Consider the following 19,831-nt stretch of genomic DNA (forward strand, 5'->3'; position numbering starts at 1 on the left):
ACACGGGTATCAAATTGTTCAAAAGATTTTACCAACCCACAAATGTCTTCGATAAAAACTACCTCAGTCGTGCCAGTTTATTAGGTCAATGAGTTGTTTGTTTGCTGACAAAGCCGCCTGTGATGGGAAATGCCGCCTGAAGAAGGGAGATAATCAGTCAGGGTCTTTTGCAATATTGGGAGGCTACCTCCCGATCGAGAGTCTGTGGTCAGATGGAATGTTTCGAATAAGGCAAGAATGACGAATCAAACCAATTCGCCGATAAACGCGATGTCTTATTAGCTGTAATTACGCCAACATTTAATCACGAAATGTTTCGAGAGTTTTGCAGGAGACATCTTAAAAGATGTTATAAAATGTGATTGCCTCCGAGTATTGTCTTTCGCGCAGAGTGATTCAGATCTGTAGATATGCCAGCGGCGAGCAACATGTCAAATGGGCACTCTGGCTCCTTGTCGCTATCCTCCGCAACGAAAATAGTCTGCTTCGTGCTATAAGGATTACTCATCTAAGACAGCGATCCCACATGTCTAATGCATCTGAAGACAATATATTCAATACATGTATAATGAAATTGCTAGAGTTACCCGGTATGTAAAATAGATGTACAGTTCTAATGGGGCTTTATGACGCGGAGCATTCTCAAAGCGCTTTATGACTCTTTACAAGCAGAGTCTCAAAACCTTTTTGTTGATCCAATGGACCAGTTGTGATTATAACGAGTGACTATACAGCAATGAATTAAGTCATTGGAATCTTACTCCTATCCGTTTAGCAGGGTCTGCTTATGACGCGCCTGGACACTGAGGTAATCGAAATTCTACAGCAAAGGTGGTGCCGGTGTAGAAGTTTGAAATGTCCTAGGATAAAATGTCCGGGAACAAAGGATTCTATTATGCGCTGAGCTATTGACGGTCATTGCCTCTATAGAACCATATGCCATAATCTGTCAGAATACAATAGGCCCGGACACTTTTTCTAGGGGGACACTTTTTACTTTTACACCGGTGTAGAAGTTTAAAATGTCCTAGGATAAAATGTCCGGGAACAAAGGATTCTATTATGCGCTTCAATCTCTGAGCTATTGACTGTCAGGGTCTCTATAGAACCATATTGCAGAATACAATAGGGCCGGACACTTTTTCCAGGGGGGACACTTTTTACTTTTACACCGGTCGCAGTAAAGTAGCTGGTCCTACTAGGTTACAAGTCAAGTCATGCCTTAATTACTGAACCATCATTTATCGGATCGCATCTGATACGAACAACACTATACAATCTCTCTCCTCAAACTATCTAACGACCACAATGTAGACGCCTACGGTGAACTAATATTATCATCTCAATCGCTGAAAAAAATATTTTGTCATATCAGCATTTGGTAATAAACTTTCCATCAGATATATGAACATGATGATGTCTTTATAATGTCAGATCGGCTCCTCTCGATTGGCAGGTCCCAGGCGATCGCATTTCAACTGATTCGCGATGACATTTAAAGGCGGGTTTCGGCAGATGCTCCGGCGCGATCAATGGAGAATACTTAGCGAAATTTGCACTTCAATGTGCGGAGTAATTTGCGCTTTAACGTGCGTTGTGCGTCTCTGAGGGCACACAAATTGTGAGGTTAGTCTTAAAACTATGACATTGGGTGATATGAATAAAGGCTAGCAAATGCTTTTACTTCAATTTTGTACAAAAAGGCCTAGTGTAAATGTACATGGAGTTTTAGATAAAAGCATTTGCTACTCTTTATTCATATCACCCATTGACTCTGTGCAGGCGCGAAATTTATGCTTGGCTTGCACTGTCTGTCTTTATCTGTAAGCCATGCAATTAGCGGAAAGAGTTAGTCTTAAAAACATGACCTCGAAATATGTGTAGGCGTTCCGATAAGTTCAGGTGTTATGCTTGGACGCTGACTGCCGAGCATAGTCATTATTTCACGATGACCGAAAATGCCATTGCAAAGCTTGTATAGTCCTTTTCAAAGCTTTATTGAGCACCAGACATCATGAAATGGACGAATAACAATAACTCAATTCTGTATACATTTGGGACTAACAAAAGCTGGCGTCGAGTATAGTGACTGCGGAATTCTATTTCTTTCTCAAACTTACTCATTTTCTCTCTCGGTGGCATTTTGCTTGCCTTGACATAGGGACTGGCATTACATTTACTTATCTGCCGGTGTGGCGGGGATAGTAGTCCTAGGGCTGATAGTCCGTGTAACAATAGCCCGCATTGCTAAATGTTTTGGTTAGGGTTAGCGGTACAATAGATCATGCTGCTTAATTGGTCAAATACAATGCTGCCGGACTATGACTCCAGGGGGACTATATCCGCTGTCACACCGGCTCTGGCCTTTTGATGACCCTGAAAGGTGTTCAGTGGGGTCGGTGTAATCAAGATTTCCTCCGATGACCCATTGGTAAGACAGTAGAACAATGGGAATTTAGGCCTAGTTGCGAGCGGGTTTTGTTTAAATACAATAGATCGTGTATTGGACAAGGCCTGAATTCGTTTACCTCTGAGGTAAGGGGCAATTGGCGTAATGAGTAAGGGGCTACACGAATACATGTCAGTATGATATACTAGTATAGCGGGCGAGAGGGAGGTCTATCGTGCCCCACGCATCTATTGAATGTTTCATCCTATAGGGTTAGAGAACAAAGCGTTTATGCGTTTTAAAATAACGCCATGGATCTGAATTTCAAAATACATCAGCCAATTGAATTATTCAAGAGCGATATTCTCAGTTGGTTTGTTGCGGTCGTGTCGACTAAATCAGTTCAGACTTAACATAAGGCTGGTGGCGTTAAATGACTTGTTTCCCGTCCGCCCGCGCACGTGCTCTCTCCCATCAAATAATTTTAGTGATAATTGTTGTCAATTTTTTTTTCGCTACATACAGCATCTCAAAGCGCTTGACTGTCATTCTGCAGTAACGAAGAAGTGAACATAGAGCAATACACTTGGCCATGTCAGGCGAGTTGAGAGTGTATGTATTCAGACTAATAGTTCTTGCCGGGCTTTGAACCCGCGACTTTCCGATTACATGTCGGAGGCTTTATAAGTCTGCAGCCGCGCTCACAAATGGCAACGCTGGATGTCTCGGTTGTATTTTGAAATAGTGTTTTTTCACTTTATCGTCCCTTATCTCATTTGAAAAAAATTCATATCGGAATTATTCAGGAGATATCTCCCTGGTTGTTTATTTTTACGCTCATGTCAATTAAATGGTTTCCTGATGAATTTTTAAACAAATGACTCGGCCCACTTGCAACAGCTGTTGCGAATCAATTTCAATATTTCAACATTCCAATGCGCTTCATGTCAAGCGAGAAGCATATTTCAATGACAACGTTATAAAAAGTACGAATAATTTTGGATAACCGTACGACACACAAGATACTAAAATTTCCATAGCAGCAGATTTATGACTTGGCGTAGAAGAACAATATGCAATATTAATTTTCTTAAAGATAAACGAAACGATTAAGCCAGGGATTAAGCTTATCATGAAAGCATTTTGATTTAAGAGCTGAGCGTCAACAAGGACATTATGAGCTCTATAGACAATATTTGGCGATTGTAATTGAGTAGGGGGAAACCGGAGACCCGGAGGAATCCTTCGCTGTCGAAGAGAGTTGCCCTCTCTATCACGTAATTGTACTGGGACCGACCTGGAATCGAACCCGGGACCTCAGATGTGACAGGTGTTTATGTTTCCACGGCGCCTCGAGATCCCAAACATCAACGGACACTGCTCAGGGTGTTAAAAAGTAGCATGTGAAGGACTGTTTGCGAGCTATTTGGGGGTTGTTCAGTGGTCATTGACCAAAATGCAAAGGGTGTATCACTGTGGATGTGACGAAAAAGAGAGAGATTGTACTAAAGAACTAAAGAACTAAAGAAAATACCGAACTCTAGTGACAGCATGTCTCATAAACGCCATCAAAAGTAATCGTGTGAGTTTAAACGTGAGCCAACGAACCCTCTATATCTATCGTACATCACTTAATCCCCTCCTCCACGGCCAGTTCTCATGACTGAACAACACGCCTGTCACCTGTTATCAATGTGATCGTGGTTATATGATTAACGTGCTAGCGTTATCAAAAACGTAAGACCTGGAAAGCGCTTCAATGAGTAGACTTCGCTCGGTCTGCTTCTGTGAAACCTCTCTAATGGGTGGCGTCGCTCAATCTCCTCGGCAGCCACTTCTCATGACTGCGAACAACACACACTGTAATTAGTCACCTGTTTGTCAATGTGTTCGTGGCTGTACGATTTATGTCTTAACGAAATAGCTGCCTTGGGACATGATGTCGGTTAAGTAGAAGACGCGAATTGTTCAGCGTCTTTTGTTGGGAAAGCCATCATGGATATAACTTGCCGTTAATGTTCCGGGGAGACTATTGATGTTGGGGAGAATATGTCTCCAGCAGTTGCTGGTTGTGACATATGGGCTCGGGATGGTTTCTTCACTGGACTTAAGCTGAGAAGGATCCAGATATTTCGGTAGCTTCATCCTCTGTCGTTTAGTGTCTATTGAGCATGTCTGGAGCTCTCCGCGAAAGCTGAAGTAATCAAGCTTTCTGACAACTCTAAGAACACATGATGGTTAGTCCTTTGTAAGCCGCGCACACGAGCGATTTTAGTTGCCGCGACCTGCGTAGGAGCCATGACAACAAGTAGCATTGGACTCTCCTACTTAGCTCGCCAATAGGCAAGTTTCGCAACCCGAACGCCAGCAAAAGCTAAGTGTATCCGAACTACTGACGACGAAGCAAGATGTAGTTTGGTGGGATTACCAATTACTAATATCCAATTTGGTATCAATTCCTCAAAATAAAGACGCTGGAGATTGGCAATGATAATGTTTTCAATTACAATCGATATGTCTGCGTGATATGATGATAAAAAAATATATTAGTATTTGTCCAGCGGCCATTCTTAAAATAAAAGTTGCAGGTGTTTCGGAACGTAAAAAAGAAAACATTTCTCATTTAGTCAAACAGATTGTCCACGATAATGCCGGAACGGCGAAAATGGAATCGTGGGAGTAATTCGGGAAAAAATACAATGTGGGGGTAAATTGTTCGAGATAATAGGGTGAAATGGACATTGTTTTGCCGGAGAGGAAATCAACATTGCGATAAAGGCTCTTCAGCAATGGCTTGTTTGTGACATGACTATAAAAGCCATAAATGTTTTACGTGTGCTACTTTGTCAATTTCACAGCGCAGCATTTCTCTCTTCCATCCGCGACATCTCCGTTTCTCAGCGAAGCTTCAATGCGCGCTGGATGAAGGACTACCAGAGGTTTCCCCGATCCACACAGCGCGCTGGATGAAGGACTACCAGAGATTTCCCCGATCCACACAGCGCGCTGGATGAAGGACTATCAGAGGTTTCTCCGATCCACACAGCGCGCTGGATGAAGGACTATCAGAGGTTTCCCCGATCCACACAGCGCGCTGGATGAAGGACTATCAGAGGTTTCCCTGATCCACACAGCGCGCTGGATGAAGGACTATCAGAGGTTTCCCCGATCCACACAGCGCGCTTGATGAAGGACTATCAGAGGTTTCCCCGATCCACACAGCGCGCTGGATGAAGGACTATCAGAGGTTTCCCTGATCCACACAGCGCGCTGGATGAAGGACTATCAGAGGTTTCCCCGATCCACACAGCGCGCTGGATGAAGGACTATCAGAGGTTTCTCCGATCCACACAGCGCGCTGGATGAAGGACTATCAGAGGTTTCTCCGATCCACCGCGCTGGATGAAGGACTATCAGAGGTTTCTCCGATCCACACAGCGCGCTGGATGAAGGACTATCAGAGGTTTCCCCGATCCACACAGCGCGCTGGATGAAGGACTATCAGAGGTTTCCCTGATCCACACAGCGCGCTGGATGAAGGACTATCAGAGGTTTCCCCGATCCACACAGCGCGCTGGATGAAGGACTATCAGAGGTTTCCCGGATCCACACAGCGCGCTGGATGAAGGACTATCAGAGGTTTCCCTGATCCACACAGCGCGCTGGATGAAGGACTATCAGAGGTTTCCCTGATCCACACAGCGCGCTGGATGAAGGACTATCAGAGGTTTCCCGGATCCACACAGCGCGCTGGATGAAGGACTATCAGAGGTTTCCCCGATCCACACAGCGCGCTGGATGAAGGACTATCAGAGGTTTCCCTGATCCACACAGCGCGCTGGATGAAGGACTATCAGAGGTTTCCCCGATCCACACAGCGCGCTGGATGAAGGACTATCAGAGGTTTCCCTGATCCACACAGCGCGCTGGATGAAGGACTATCAGAGGTTTCCCCGATCCACACAGCACGCTGGATGAAGGACTATCAGAGGTTTCCCCGATCCACACTGTCACACTTCTCTCAACTGATTCATGCCTTACTTTGACAATGTCCGAGAAATGGTCCACAATACTATATAATTGTGTTCATTACGCGTATCGGTCCTTCCCAGTTTAGACGTATAGATCCTCTTGAAAGATTTTTTATGGGGTCAATGTTATCATCTTTGTTTAAAAACAATGGACCGTGTATTTGGGTCGGGATGAGTTTTTTTAATAGTGAGGTAAGGTACAAATAGCGTAATGTTCCAGGAATGCGTGACATAACTCATCATCATCATCATCATATCCCGCAGCCATGCGGCCATTGGGGCGACCCTGTTTTATCGACGATTCGGGACCATATGGTTCTGTCTTCCGCGAGGCGGATCAGGTCACTGGTCTTCCTTCCGGTCCAGTCCTTCACATCGTCCATCCAAATTCTCTTTGGTCGGCCGCGTCGTCGGTTCCCCTCTACTGTGCCATAACTCACTATTTGTCAAACCCATCGCTTTTCAACAAAACCCGGCATGTCAAACGAAAGAAACTTTAGCAGTCGATTGAAATATGGCACATGATTGTACGGAAATGCGAACCAGTGAAGAGAGATAAAAATATCAGTACTTTCCGGTCACAATGATCGCAGCCAATTTAGGAATGTGTTGTAACCTTGGCATTAATGTTGTTTACGACAGGCAGCACTTAACATGATCCGGTTCCGGCTTTCAGTTTGTAGCATGGTTCTCAAAAGACCTTCGGGATGTTTTGAAATTGGAATATCAGTGTAATCAATGCGCGTTATAATTCCGCAACAAATATTTGTTTTAAGATAATAGACCGAGTATTGGGCTAGGCCTGAATTCTTTTAGCTGCGATGGGATTTTAGGCCGAGGTGCGAGCGAGCTTTGTTTGTAGACAATAGACAGTGTATTGGGCGAGGCCTGAATTCTTTTAACAGCGAAGGGATTTTAGGCCTAGTTGCGAGCGGGCTTTGTTTAAAGACAATATACCGTTTATTGGGCGAGGCTTGAATTCTTTTAACAGCGAAGGGGTTTTAGGCCTAGGTGCGAGCGGGCTTTGTTTAAAGACAATATACCGTATATTGGGCGAGGCCTGAATTCTTTTATTAGCGAGGTAAAGGGACAAAATAACGTATCCATTCAACCAAAACGCAGTAAAGAATGCACATAGCTTACTGTTGAATACTTGTTTGCTTCCTTATGAGTAGCCCAAGGCTTTAATGACTCATTGTAACCAGCTTATTACGATTGTGCATTTTTTTTAATCAGCGTTATAAAAACAAGCCAAAATTTGCCTCCCTCGTTGATTGTAGACAGTGCGCGACAGCAGTCGGATATTTCTTGACAAGCCACAATCAATTACTGTGCCATGTTCCACCGAGACCTGCCACGGGGATGCAAATTGCTGGCGGCAAATTTGCAGGGACAGATACATCGTCGAAAGGAGCTCCTTCAAATAATTGCTTTATGGCATGTGTGGAGAATGGCTCGTATAGTAATCATTCAGTAACTACAGGTAAAGATCATGGGGCTGCATGTAAGAATTTGGTAAACCACGTTTTGGGCTATTTCGAAAAAAACGAGTTTTATTTTCGCTTTAATACCGGTGTGCAAGGGATAGTAGTCCTAGGGCTGATAGTCCGTGTAACAATAGCCCGCATTGCTAAATGTTTTGGTTAGGGTTAGCGGTACAATAGATCATGCTGCTTAATTGATCAAATACAATGCTACCGGACTATGACTCCAGGGGGACTATATCCGCTGTCACACCGGGTCGCACTTGGAAAAAATGTGTCAATGAATTGTTCTTATGGTTTATGAAGATGTTTTGACGATGATAATTAAAATCAGGCTGTGATAATACTGCGCAAAAATATCAGGTCAGGTGCTTTCTTGTGTAGAAAACGGTGACGCATACTAATGATGTGATAGCGTCAATCAATAACATTGGAATCAATTTTCAAACCTAACATTTGAAGAAAAAATAAAAAGATGTTTTCAGTTGGTTCATCAAAGCTGCTAATTGGAACAGTCAAAAACTACTGAAGAATGGTTCAACTCGAACTATTCGCTTTCAACTTGGTGACGAAGTCACGCGAGTCTCGTTTTGTCGCGGGCCTGAGTTCTTGTGCTGTAAAACAAATATCGTATGATAAAGAATGAAATATGATCAACAAAGTTTCAAAAACTGCTGAAGAGAACCAAGAATTCTATTAGCATTCACCTAATCTTTCAAAAATGCTAATCCACACGAAATGAACATGCATTATGGTGTAGCTGAGCAGCATTCGGACAACGTTTCCCCCATAAAAGTCGTGCTTAACTAGTCGTAAGAGTCTAAGGGCACATAGCGAAGTGCACTAATTATTGCCACCAATGCTGGCCGGGAGTTTTTGTCAGGCACTAATGTCAGTTACGAGACTGCAATGCTGCAATCGTCCCTGATTTATGACGGTTCACCCCATCGAGCAAATTTGATACAAAGTAAAGCCCGTTTCTTTCTTTTGGTGGCCGCTTAATCGCCTTAAGGGCAGGTCGTTACACCATTAAGGGAAAACACCCTAAATAAAGGCAAATATCGCTACTTTGATAACCGTGTATCCGATTCTACTTATTTCCGATTTTCAATCACTTATTATCGAACGGTAAAGGTTTGGTTCGTATAGCTATTTGATATCATTGATATGTGACTTTAGCAATTGCTATGGGAGGGTTACATCGTCAGGAATGGGTAGTAAGAGTCGCCAATGACTTATTGGCTAGTTTCTTCAACACTGCGTGAGTCTAAGGCTTGCGGCTTCAAATCCCGGCCTAGTCGACGCTTAGTTCATGCAAGTTTAGAATATGGCTTTGAAGAAAATATTTAAACTGATGTCAGATGCGTAATATTCGTCGCTGAATCATGTCACGAAAGTGATTTAGGTGACCTTGAAACAAATCCCTCCTACACACGCAAATTGAAATTCACCCGGCGTGGTTCAACGTTCTCTGTGTGCGCGGGCTGAAGCTGGCCAACTCTTTAATGGCAACAGGTCCTGAAGCTTGATGCGATCCATATAGCTCGGGGTAAAGACTAAACGCCAGCCATGCATGAGCAAGGTGCTGAGTGCTAATGGATATTCCGTTGTAAAAGAGCATGGAAGGGGGAAGGGAGGAGGCGATTCATCACCTTGACACAAACGTTTGGAATAACGAAAGATGATCATGAAAGAAGAAGCGTTTATTCTTCTTTGAAGGTCTATTTTAGAAGTACATGTAGGTTTGTAGGTGATCATGAACGGGTATAGGTGACCCCTCCGAGATAACGGTAAAGGTATATTGTACAACTGTACGTAACTTTTATTCATATCATACCACAGCACATGTCCAGGAGCAGTAGCTACGATGCCACTATCACCTGAACCTGTCATTGTCCAATCACTGTCAAGACAATGATTAATGGCAGTGTTGGCCGTGGATCCTGTGTTTCGCTTGAGTGTTTCCGTTTCTGAGTGTTTCCTCTCATTGTTTTGGAACACTGAAAGACAGATGGCCAAGTTTTTTCTTTTTCCCCGCATAGAAAAATCATGGTCACTCTAGTTGGGTTTTTTTGGCGTGGAAACACTCAAATGTTAAAGACAACAGAAATGTTACACTGGTGTGGAGGTTTGACGTTTCTGGGATAGAATGTCCGAGTAACAAAGGTTTTTGTCATGCGCTTTTCATCTTTGGCCTGTATGAAACCATATACATGTAGTGGAACCTCCCTTAGCGGACACCTCTCTATTAAGGACAACCTCTCTATTAAGGACACTAGTTTTGGTTCCAAATTGGTTGTTTCCATTCAATATGACCTCTCTAATCAGAACACCCCTCTATTAAGGACAACCTCTCTAGTAAGGACACTAGTTTTGGTTCCAAATTGGTTGTTTCCATTCAATGTGACCTTTCTAATCAGGACACCCCTCTATTAAGGATAACCTCTCTATTAAGGACACTCGTTTTGGTCCCAATTGGTAGTTTCTATTCAATTTGACCTCTCTAATCAGGACACCTCTCTATTAAGAACAGCACTTGCCAGTCCCGAAGGTGTCCTTAATAGAGAGGTTCTACTAATAGAGAGGTCCTTAATAGAGATGTTCTATTCGGCAGAATTCAAAACTAGACTCTTCTTCCGGGGGTTATTTCATACTTCTAAACCAGCTCACGTAACATTTCCAACAGCAGCCAATTAATTTTAAAAGATACACAGCGTAAGGACTAGTATTATTTGCTACAAGGCCATGCTAGACCTGTAGGGTTTCTATTCAGGAAATGCATTCTTCGCCTCACTACTGCTTTCCCAAAAAGTGCCTTTATTAGATTTCTACAATGCCATTTATCTTTAAGCTGACAGCAGTATTAGTGTGGTTTCGACATTAAGAGGATTTATTGCAATTTGTCGCGTTCCGTCAGAAAAAAAGGAAAAATCTTGCAAAGCTCAGTGAAGTCTGTTGTTTACATCTTAGGGTGGTTTTGCGAACCCCACGAATTCTGAAGTGAACTACTTATTACGAAATGTTAGCTCCATTTTTAAAGGGAGGCCACGTACAGGCAGGAAACAGGTAGGCCTGTTAAATTTACACGAAGTCACCACAAGGAGTCTCTCCTCTCTTACAATACATCAAACAATTACGCTTGAAAGCGTGACATCAGGTACTGGCACCTTCGGGAGGCGCAAACGTACATCATTGGCCGTGTGTGCGTGCTTGCACTGTATGCAAACCACATGTATGATTCGTACATGACTTCTGCAAGATTCCCAGTTGCGTTTTGAATAAAATTCTTAAGATTATCGAGCCTTCATGATAACGTTGAATTTTTTTTTTTTTTTTTTTTTTTTTTTTTTTTGTAGCTTTTGTAAAATGTTCATTATTCATGTTCTGTTCTTTTAATCGTCTTGTATGTTTATTACATAAAAATATAATATAAATGTACTTTTATAAGGAGTAATAAACAATTTGAATTTGAATTTGAATTTGGAATTTGAATTTGTGGAGGAAAATCAGAAAGAAAAATATGAATATTCTACCTTTAACCACGTGACCTGCTGCTTGTCTACCTTCCCATTACCTCTCATTTTACAATCTCTAGAAACGATACGATGCTTTATGAACACATAACCTAGGTAACTGAACGTGCTGAGAGTGAACGATGTCTACCCAAGGCAAGGCTGTGTTATTTTTGTACAAAACGGATTTACTTTGAGGCATCTCACCCCAAATAAGTCCAATCAACACTTTGAGAACTGATGGTCCGTTATAGCTCGTCAAAGAGAGTTTGCGGTCTCGGATCCTTGGGTGTAAGGATGCTTTTAGGGCGACTACAGAAAAATAAGGTAACGAGTCTTAGCATGCTTCGCATCCTTACCATGCTTTCCGCGCATTACTCATCCTCGTCGAAACCAAGCCTACCCTTGGCAGAATGAGTTGAATGTCTTCTTTTTCTTTCTCCAGAGAGTATTCCTCCGGCAAGGCGGGGTTCAATGCACGCAAGCTACTCTGGCTTTCACTTGGTGGGGTATTTGTTTGCCCAGACCACAGACACCAGTAAAATGCAACTTCGCATTTCCGTCTCATTCTGTAAAGAGAGTTTAATTAGTTCCTTGAATGACACGCCCTTTTATCCAGAGATACAATCCGGGTTCTCTCCGGGATCGAACCAGGTCCCTCTTTCATGGTAACCAGCAGTAATTACCAATAGACTAACATGAAACACCCCTGTTGATATGAGACACAGAAGGATGCTTTACCCTTCAACATTGAGCCACGAAAGGGGCATAATAACAACCTCCGAAGAGTCGGTCAAAGTGTCTTTGAACCTTTCTTCCGCACGTACCCCACATGCGTTGGTGACTACCTTTGAGCATCGGCGCTTAGCTCGGTCGCCCGGGAACCCGGCGAGGATACGCTAGAGGAAAATGCGATGGCGTTGGTAACTGGACAGATTTACACCAGGGAGGGGATCAGAGACAGTTTAGAGCCTTCTCACGGTTTAGAGCCTTCTCTTTGGAATATATTAGAATAGGTAACTAGATTTAGTGATTCAGTGCTGTTTCGGATACATTTGGGTTCACATGGAATTCGTCCTTCGTATGATCTTGAATAACGCTTTCCTGTCACAGAAAGGTAAGCCTTTGTACTGTTCCTATCAGTTGTTGTTTAGATGTCTGCGCTCTGGCACGCCCAATGAGAAGGTGGACTAACATTGCATTTTTTGTCCTTGTTGGTTTAGGCCTATATACCCTCATGAGGGTTGTTTCCTAGGGTTTGATGTTATCAAAGTTGGCCCAGATAACCCTTCGATAGGACAGATGAACATTTTCAATGTTGGCCTCGGTGTGAGGGGGCTTTGTTTGAAGACAATATAGACCGTGCCTCGGGCGAGACTTGGATTGTTTCTAATGCGATGTAAGGGCAAAAAACGTATCAACCTGCGTCTTGAGGCTAGGATATGAGGTGATTATGATTTCTTTTCTGGATGGAATTAGGTATAAAGTTGCATGGCTATAAAGTTTTGGGCAACTTTGAACAGCTGATTCTTCGTTGTTGGCAGGTAGGCCTACATATTCAACTTTCTACTACATTACGTCATTTTTCCCCTGACCTCGCAGTTAAAAGAATTCAGGCCTAGCCAAATACACGGTCTGTTGTCTTTAAACAAAGCCCGCTCGCACCTAGGCCTAAAATCCCATCGCAGTTAAAAGAATTCAGGTCTAGTCCAATACACGGTCTATTGTCTTTAAACAAAGCCCGATCGCACCTAGGCCTAAATTCCTATTGTTCTTTCGCCTTATCGAAGCATCCTCGACATATTTTGATAATATCGACCTCACGAAACAGTTGTCACGTAGGTCGATTGGACTAAACCGAAAAAGGAAAATTAACGTAATGTATTCAATGTCGCTGGGTAATTTGAGAAGTACAAGGGTGTATATTTTACAATGGGTTAATGATTATATTAGTATTACAATGCACCCGCTCAACAAATAGAAGTGGCTTTGGCACCATTGCATCATTCTCTTTCCCTATCATCTCATCGGCATGTAGGCATCCTTCCTTGCATTGTGTACAGATAACCACATTATTTGAAGTAGTCTGACGTGTTGATTAGTGGTGTAGATATTCCCATCACCTGGGGCGATCAGCATAGCCTGCTATCAACAACAAGCTGTTTGAGCGGTTATTCTTTGTTGCTTCATGTTTACACCTGGAACTTGGTCCTATTCTTAGATCGAGAGAAATTTGAAAGAACTGCGGTTTATTTATGATCTGTCAGAGTTTGAAGAGAAACAGAGCGTGGGTGTCGGCAATTACTTTAATGGGGTACACCGCTCGTTAACATGTATTTACTGTTGGTTCAATTATATCTATTTCGCATTTCAAACGCCAGACGACGCCAATTGACAGTCATAGTGCATGCAACCTGCATGCATCCAAATGGTGCGTGTATGAATTTTCCCGATCGCTGCACGATAATTTAGGCTCTGTGTGTAATGGGTTTGTCAGTATGAGAAAACTATAGGGCGTATTGTTTCAATCATCGGAAATACGCCAAAAATGGCCAGTTTTCTCAGGTGCAGGAGCGCGGCAGTTGCATGTGTCATTCAATGGAAACGATCACTACAGTAAACAAACGTAATCCTTACAACGGATTGAACAACTGTGGCCAAAGCCCTACTTGAGCAAGCCACCAATATCACCAAGTCCCGCAGCCAAGATTTTTGCTCTTTCGTACACGGCGGCTGTGACATGCTGACCATCGTTTTTCAATGCAGATACAAAGTCGGCCGTTAATTAATACTCGTTGGCATGTCATCTGTAATCTCATGTCCCAATGAGCACCGATGGAACATTTGCAAAAAGGTTACAAATGTAAGCTTACAGGTGGACGTTTCTGTCCAGACTTCCACGGTAGGTAGGCAGGTTTTGCAAACCGTACGACGACGAAAGTAAAATAGCACGCAGTACTGCGGTGTCATCGAGTCCTGCGTTAATTCATTTAAGCCAAATTCTTCAATCCCCGTCTCTACCCAAACCTGTCAGAGTAACTTAAGTACTACATTGCGTTTTTTTGCCATTACTGGTCAGGGCCTGTCGACAACCGTAAAACTGTTTGGTGGGGATCGAATTTTTCAAGATCTGTCCTACCCGTTGATAAGAGAGAGGAACAATATCAATTTAGGCCAAGTTGCGAGCGGGCTCAGACACAAGACCGATTAGGTCTAAATCCTTCTAACTGCAAGATATGGAGCAATAACATAATGAAGAAGTTCCCGCACGATACTACACTTGATGTTGTCCAACTGATACCCACTATAGGAGGAGGCTGAGAAACGATGTCTTCGGTCAAGTAATCAGTATGAGGTTCTGCAGGTACTCAAACCAATGATCGTCGGTTTAAAACCTGGCGCCTCACTCAACCGATCCCCCGATTCGTACCCAGCGCAGCGGTGCCAACTCCATTATCGTATCCTTAAGGATAGCTATCAATGAAAATTTCATTTGAGCTTTCGAAATCATTTGCAAATGAAGCGACACGCAGATGCTCATATCCTTCTGAAGCACACTTCAAGGAGGAACTGCTAATTACACCGCAGGCAGGTGCTGGTGGTTTTCAATTGGGTTTTAGTGTCAAAGGGCTGTGGATTGGAACTGCATAAATTGCTCTTTTTAGTACCAGACTTTTTGGTAGGCCGATTTCAATAGTTTTAATTAAACAGTATTTTTGAACGATTTAAAATGCGATCCTCTTACTCTAAATCAGAGCATATCTAAAGTTTATCGCGACTAGAAAAGCGTTCTTAGATTCCCCTTACCGATGCATTTCCTGTTATCAGTTGCATGATCAAGAACAAGAAGATTTATAACCTAGATGGATTATATGGTGTGGCAACAATGACGCCGTCCATCATACTCATAACAAGGTAAGCGGAAGTCAGTGGTGACTACTACATTCATGGTCACTGGCTGTTTCGTTTGGCTGCGCTATTTCAGCTTATTCAGTGGCGCTCAATCAAACGTATTTCCCTCCTCTGTACTCTGTGCAGTCTCTATAGTGTAAACACATTGACGAGAAAGGATCCTGAGGCTACTTGGATCGTCTCAATAATCTTGAATGCCATGAGAAATGAAATTCATTTCATTTCTTTCTGAATGTAACCAGTACAAGCTCATCAGCATCAACAGCGGTTTAGAAGACCAATGATGGGAACTACGCATGCTCTGACACATTTTAGATGCATTCTATCCATGTAATATGATGTATGAAACAAATGAATGGGTGTCAAATAGTAAGGTTTGGCTAGTTTTAACGTCCATAGTAACAGACGGCTTAAATTTCTACGATAAATGGTTCATAAATATTATACTCATTCCATTTTAAATTATCGAAGTCTTGAGGTTTCATCAAAACTTAAATTTTATTGACAATCATTGCAAATATTGATAACATCGATCCCCACGAAACGACTTTTGTGATGATCGATCGAGGGCAAATACACGTGATTAGCGAGAAAAAAATGACGTCAGGCATCAACATTATTTTGGATAATGCCAAATAAGTTTGATGAAAGTGGCAGGGAAATTGTTGCCATCGCTAGCGGACTTGTTTACGGACGGGAGTGGATTAAGACTCAGGCAATCTCTCTGGAACGTCTGAATAGAATTGAGGGAACATGGTGCTGGAAGCTGCGAAGTGATACAAGATCCGCTCATTTCTTTACCCATCACGTCTGCGGCTGATATTACGGTCTTAGAGTTCCAGTGGGATTTGGCGAACCTGAGTTGAAGCAATGATAGGGTATCAATGGGATATGCGAGTGTGGGGTTGTGCTTCCTACCTGCGATGCCGCTTTCTTTTTAGCTGACCACTGGGGAGCTTATACGATACCGTGGTGCCCGTCGTATGTCGTCGTAATCCGTCGTCGTCCGTTAGCGGAGCACGTTTCGTCACTGCTGGGGCTAGATGGCTAAAACTTGGTGCGATGGTAGCTTTGAGCAATATGCTCAGACATATTTTTCTCTTTCGTGATATGGCCTACTTTCTGGCCTCCAGGCGGCCATCTTCGAAATAGTTTTTTTGCCTTTTTGAAGCTAATGGTTGAACGTAGAGTGATGGGTGTGTGTTTATAACTAAAATGCTATACTTAGATGGTCCCGGTCTATTTCTTTTGTTCCATTGAGCCGAGAAGAATACTATTATTCAAAGGAATCAAAACCGAGGAAACTAGCCAGAAACTGTTTTCCCCATATCCACTGCAAATGACATGCATTACATTACCCGAGGTGAGCACTTGGTCCCTGGACCATTTCATGTTTGAGAGTTATATTGCATATGGGAAACTTTTAGGCCGTAGGCGAATTCCACAGGGCCTTAGTTTTGAATTCGTTAGAACAATACATTTGTTTAATGGTTCAGGCCTATTGACACCCAATGAGTTCCGTTTCGTGGAGGGTCGGAATTATCAAGATTTGGCTTAATGACTCTTCGATAAGACAATAGAACAAAGAGAATTGAGGTCTTGGTGCGAGCGGGCTTTGTTTAGAGGCCTTGGTGCGAGGCCTCGGTGCGAGCGGGCTATGTTTAGAGGCCTTGGTGCGAGGCCTCGGTGCGAGCGGGCTTTCTTTAGAGGCCTTGGTGCGAGGCCTCGGTGCGAGCGGGCTTTGTTAAGAGGCCTTGGTGCGAGGCCTCGCTGCGAGCGGGCTTTGTTTAGGGGCCTTGGTGCGAGGCCTCGGTGCGAGCGGGCTTTGTTTAGAGGCCTAGGTGCGAGGCCTCGGTGCGAGCGGGCTTTGTTTCAAGATCTTAACGAAGAATTTCGCACAGCCGAAAGCCGAAAGCCGAAAGCCAAAGTCGCAAAGCCGGTTGTTGACAAGCGAGACGCCGGTATATTGATATGCCAAATATGGATATCAATCATTATCATTGTTGATTTATAGGCGCTGAAATTAATTGGTTCAAGTGATGTGTTTGCACGCGTGTAATTAGTCGGTGAAAGCTTGGCAGTGATTAATGCTAATTGTAACAATGTGTCTTTATTGATTCTAGCTAATGGGGGGAGGGGCTCCAGGTTGCTACCCTGGGTCAAGGTCAATTTACAGTCTTTTATCAATGGGCGTTGCCTCCGAGGCTCGTCTCTGAAGGTATTTAGTTCGGCTTTTGGACTGTAACTTCATGTCATTTCGCCCCTTACATTGCAGTTGAAAGAATTCTGGCCTCGCTCAGTACTATACACGGTCTGTTGCTTTAAACAAAGCCCGCTCTTATCTAGGCCTAAATTCCCTTTGTTCTACTGTCTATGAATAGGTCATCAGGGCAAATATTGATAAGATCTTGTAAAAGTCGTACGTCCGTTCAGGAACAGGAATAGGCGAAACAGGAATAGGCGAAACAGGAATAGGCGAAACAGGAATAGGCGAAACAGGAATAGGCAAAACAGGAATAGGCGAAACAGGAATTAGGCGAAACAGGAATTAGGCGAAACAGGAATAGGCGAAACAGGAATTAGGCGAAACAGGAATAGGCGAAACAGGAATTAGGCGAAACAGGAATAGGCGAAACAGGAATACACGGAACTGAAAAATATCTTAATTTAACAAACAATCCGACAAGAAACTTTCAATCGAAATTTTCGACCTGGCTGTGTATGCGTTTTGTGATTCAAAACTTCCATCGAAACCTTCTAACAAGTGTGAGAAATGCAAATAATAAAGTTTCATGCCACCGATCATCATAAACATCAAACGTAATCAAAGTTATAAATGCAATAATAATCATTTGATGTTCCGTTAGTCAAGTTATGCGGAAAAGTAATCAAGGCATCAGAAATCTGATTAACTTCGTATTAACTCAAATTCAAAACTAATTAACGTAACTAATTAATGCAACCTCAAAGCCGTTCTTTGATGAGTGTGCTAATGATTTCATGACCGGCATTTGATTTTGATTAATTAGCTTATCAATGAACATTGCGCAACAGATTGAATTTATCGGCTAGTTTGCTGAAAGCGTGCCAAGAAAGGTGCCAAGAAAGAATAGGCCGTGGTTTCGCTTCTTCATTTTGTTAAAGAAGAAGTCATTAAACCAATTAAATTGTTGGTTATTTATAAAATAAAATGGAAATTATGCCTTCGCCGGTCGAAAAACAAGATATGATTCATGTTTATATCCTGCTCAGTTTTGTCTACATGTACGTGTACATTCGTAAAGAGAATCGTTGTAAGATTCCTCGTTAAGATCTTAAAACTTAACAGCAGAGATCTATTTGCCCTTCATGCCAAAAAAGGTTTTATGTTTTATTTCATATTTTGCCACCACCATTTGGCCATTATTGTAAAAAAACGTCTCGCACCAGACCACACGTGTGAACCTCATACTTACTGCGCTTTCATGATTTCTCGAACGATAGGCCTATTAACTTACAAAGCCATAAACGTAAGCAGAAAAAATTCGGACGAGAATAGTTTTAAAAAATTACATGGCCTTATCACATGTGCAGTTACCAGGGCAATCAGTTGCAGTTTCGCAGAGAGAATTAATAAGAAGATCTATTGCGTGGGCGAACATAGCTTTGAAAAAGTACCCCACAGGCAAGAGCACAAATTGCCTTCATCATAACCAGTTCCGTTTTTTTTGAAAAATTGCACACAAGAGTTCGAAGGAGTTCACAAGGGAATCTAGCTCTACTGCTGTGGGATATTGAGGGCTTCAGGTGACTTTTTCGACCCTGTGAAGATCCCGAACCATAACTCAAAGAAGACCTGATAAATGGGCTATTGGCTTGAAAAAATCTCTGATTAAACTCTACTGAAAATGAAAAATATGCATGAGTGTCTGAAAATCGAGCAAAAAACCCGAAATAATTGCGCTTTCAAGTTAAATGTTGAGTTATTGTAATCAATATTCATCTCTTCTTCAACGTTCTTCTCTGTACCTTCATTCCGTGTATTTGCCCTTACCGATTTTAGGTCTATCAACCACCATGAAAGCCGTCACGTGGGGGTAGATATCATCAGCATTAATGACTATTCGATGAGACAGCAGGACATAGGAAATTTAGGCCTAATCGCAAGCAGGCTTTGTGTATCTGGCTAGGCCTGAATGACTTTAACAGCGAGATGTTGGGGCAAAATACACGTAATGTTCATGTGAGCATTCGTAGCGTGGTTTGGCTGGGTTCAAATCCCTTCAGTCATCTCTGGTTTCAGTGAAACCATCGTGTACTGACGCCCCTCTGATAGATGTTGTGAGTATCATCATAAAGAATCGTATCGTGATCTCAGATTGTTCTTAAAACACATTTACTTCACAATTGTGACTCGCTCTACCAAAACTAGGCGCTTGTCGCATCTGAACTTGACAGGTTGATACGGACTTGTTGTTCATTTCCCTATTGTAGACCTTTTGTGAAATCTATTACAAACTGATT

General features: G+C 42.7%; 1 protein-coding gene across 8 annotated transcripts in view; it reads left to right on the forward strand.

Moving 5' to 3' along the window:
• The window catches only part of LOC135500241 (calcitonin gene-related peptide type 1 receptor-like), a 104,188-nt gene that overhangs the window by 26,395 nt on the left and 57,962 nt on the right, over nucleotides 1-19,831 (forward strand). The window contains exon 1 of one of the 8 annotated variants that reach the window (XM_064791556.1): nucleotides 11,555-11,743. The exons of the other annotated variants lie outside the window; for them this stretch is intronic. The gene's annotated coding sequence lies outside the window, so the exon portion shown is untranslated. Of the gene's footprint in view, nucleotides 1-11,554; nucleotides 11,744-19,831 lie in introns of those variants that run through there. 8 annotated transcript variants of the gene reach the window in all.

This window comes from Lineus longissimus, chromosome 16 (assembly GCF_910592395.1).
Source record: "Lineus longissimus chromosome 16, tnLinLong1.2, whole genome shotgun sequence".
NCBI classification, from domain to species: domain Eukaryota; kingdom Metazoa; phylum Nemertea; class Pilidiophora; order Heteronemertea; family Lineidae; genus Lineus; species Lineus longissimus.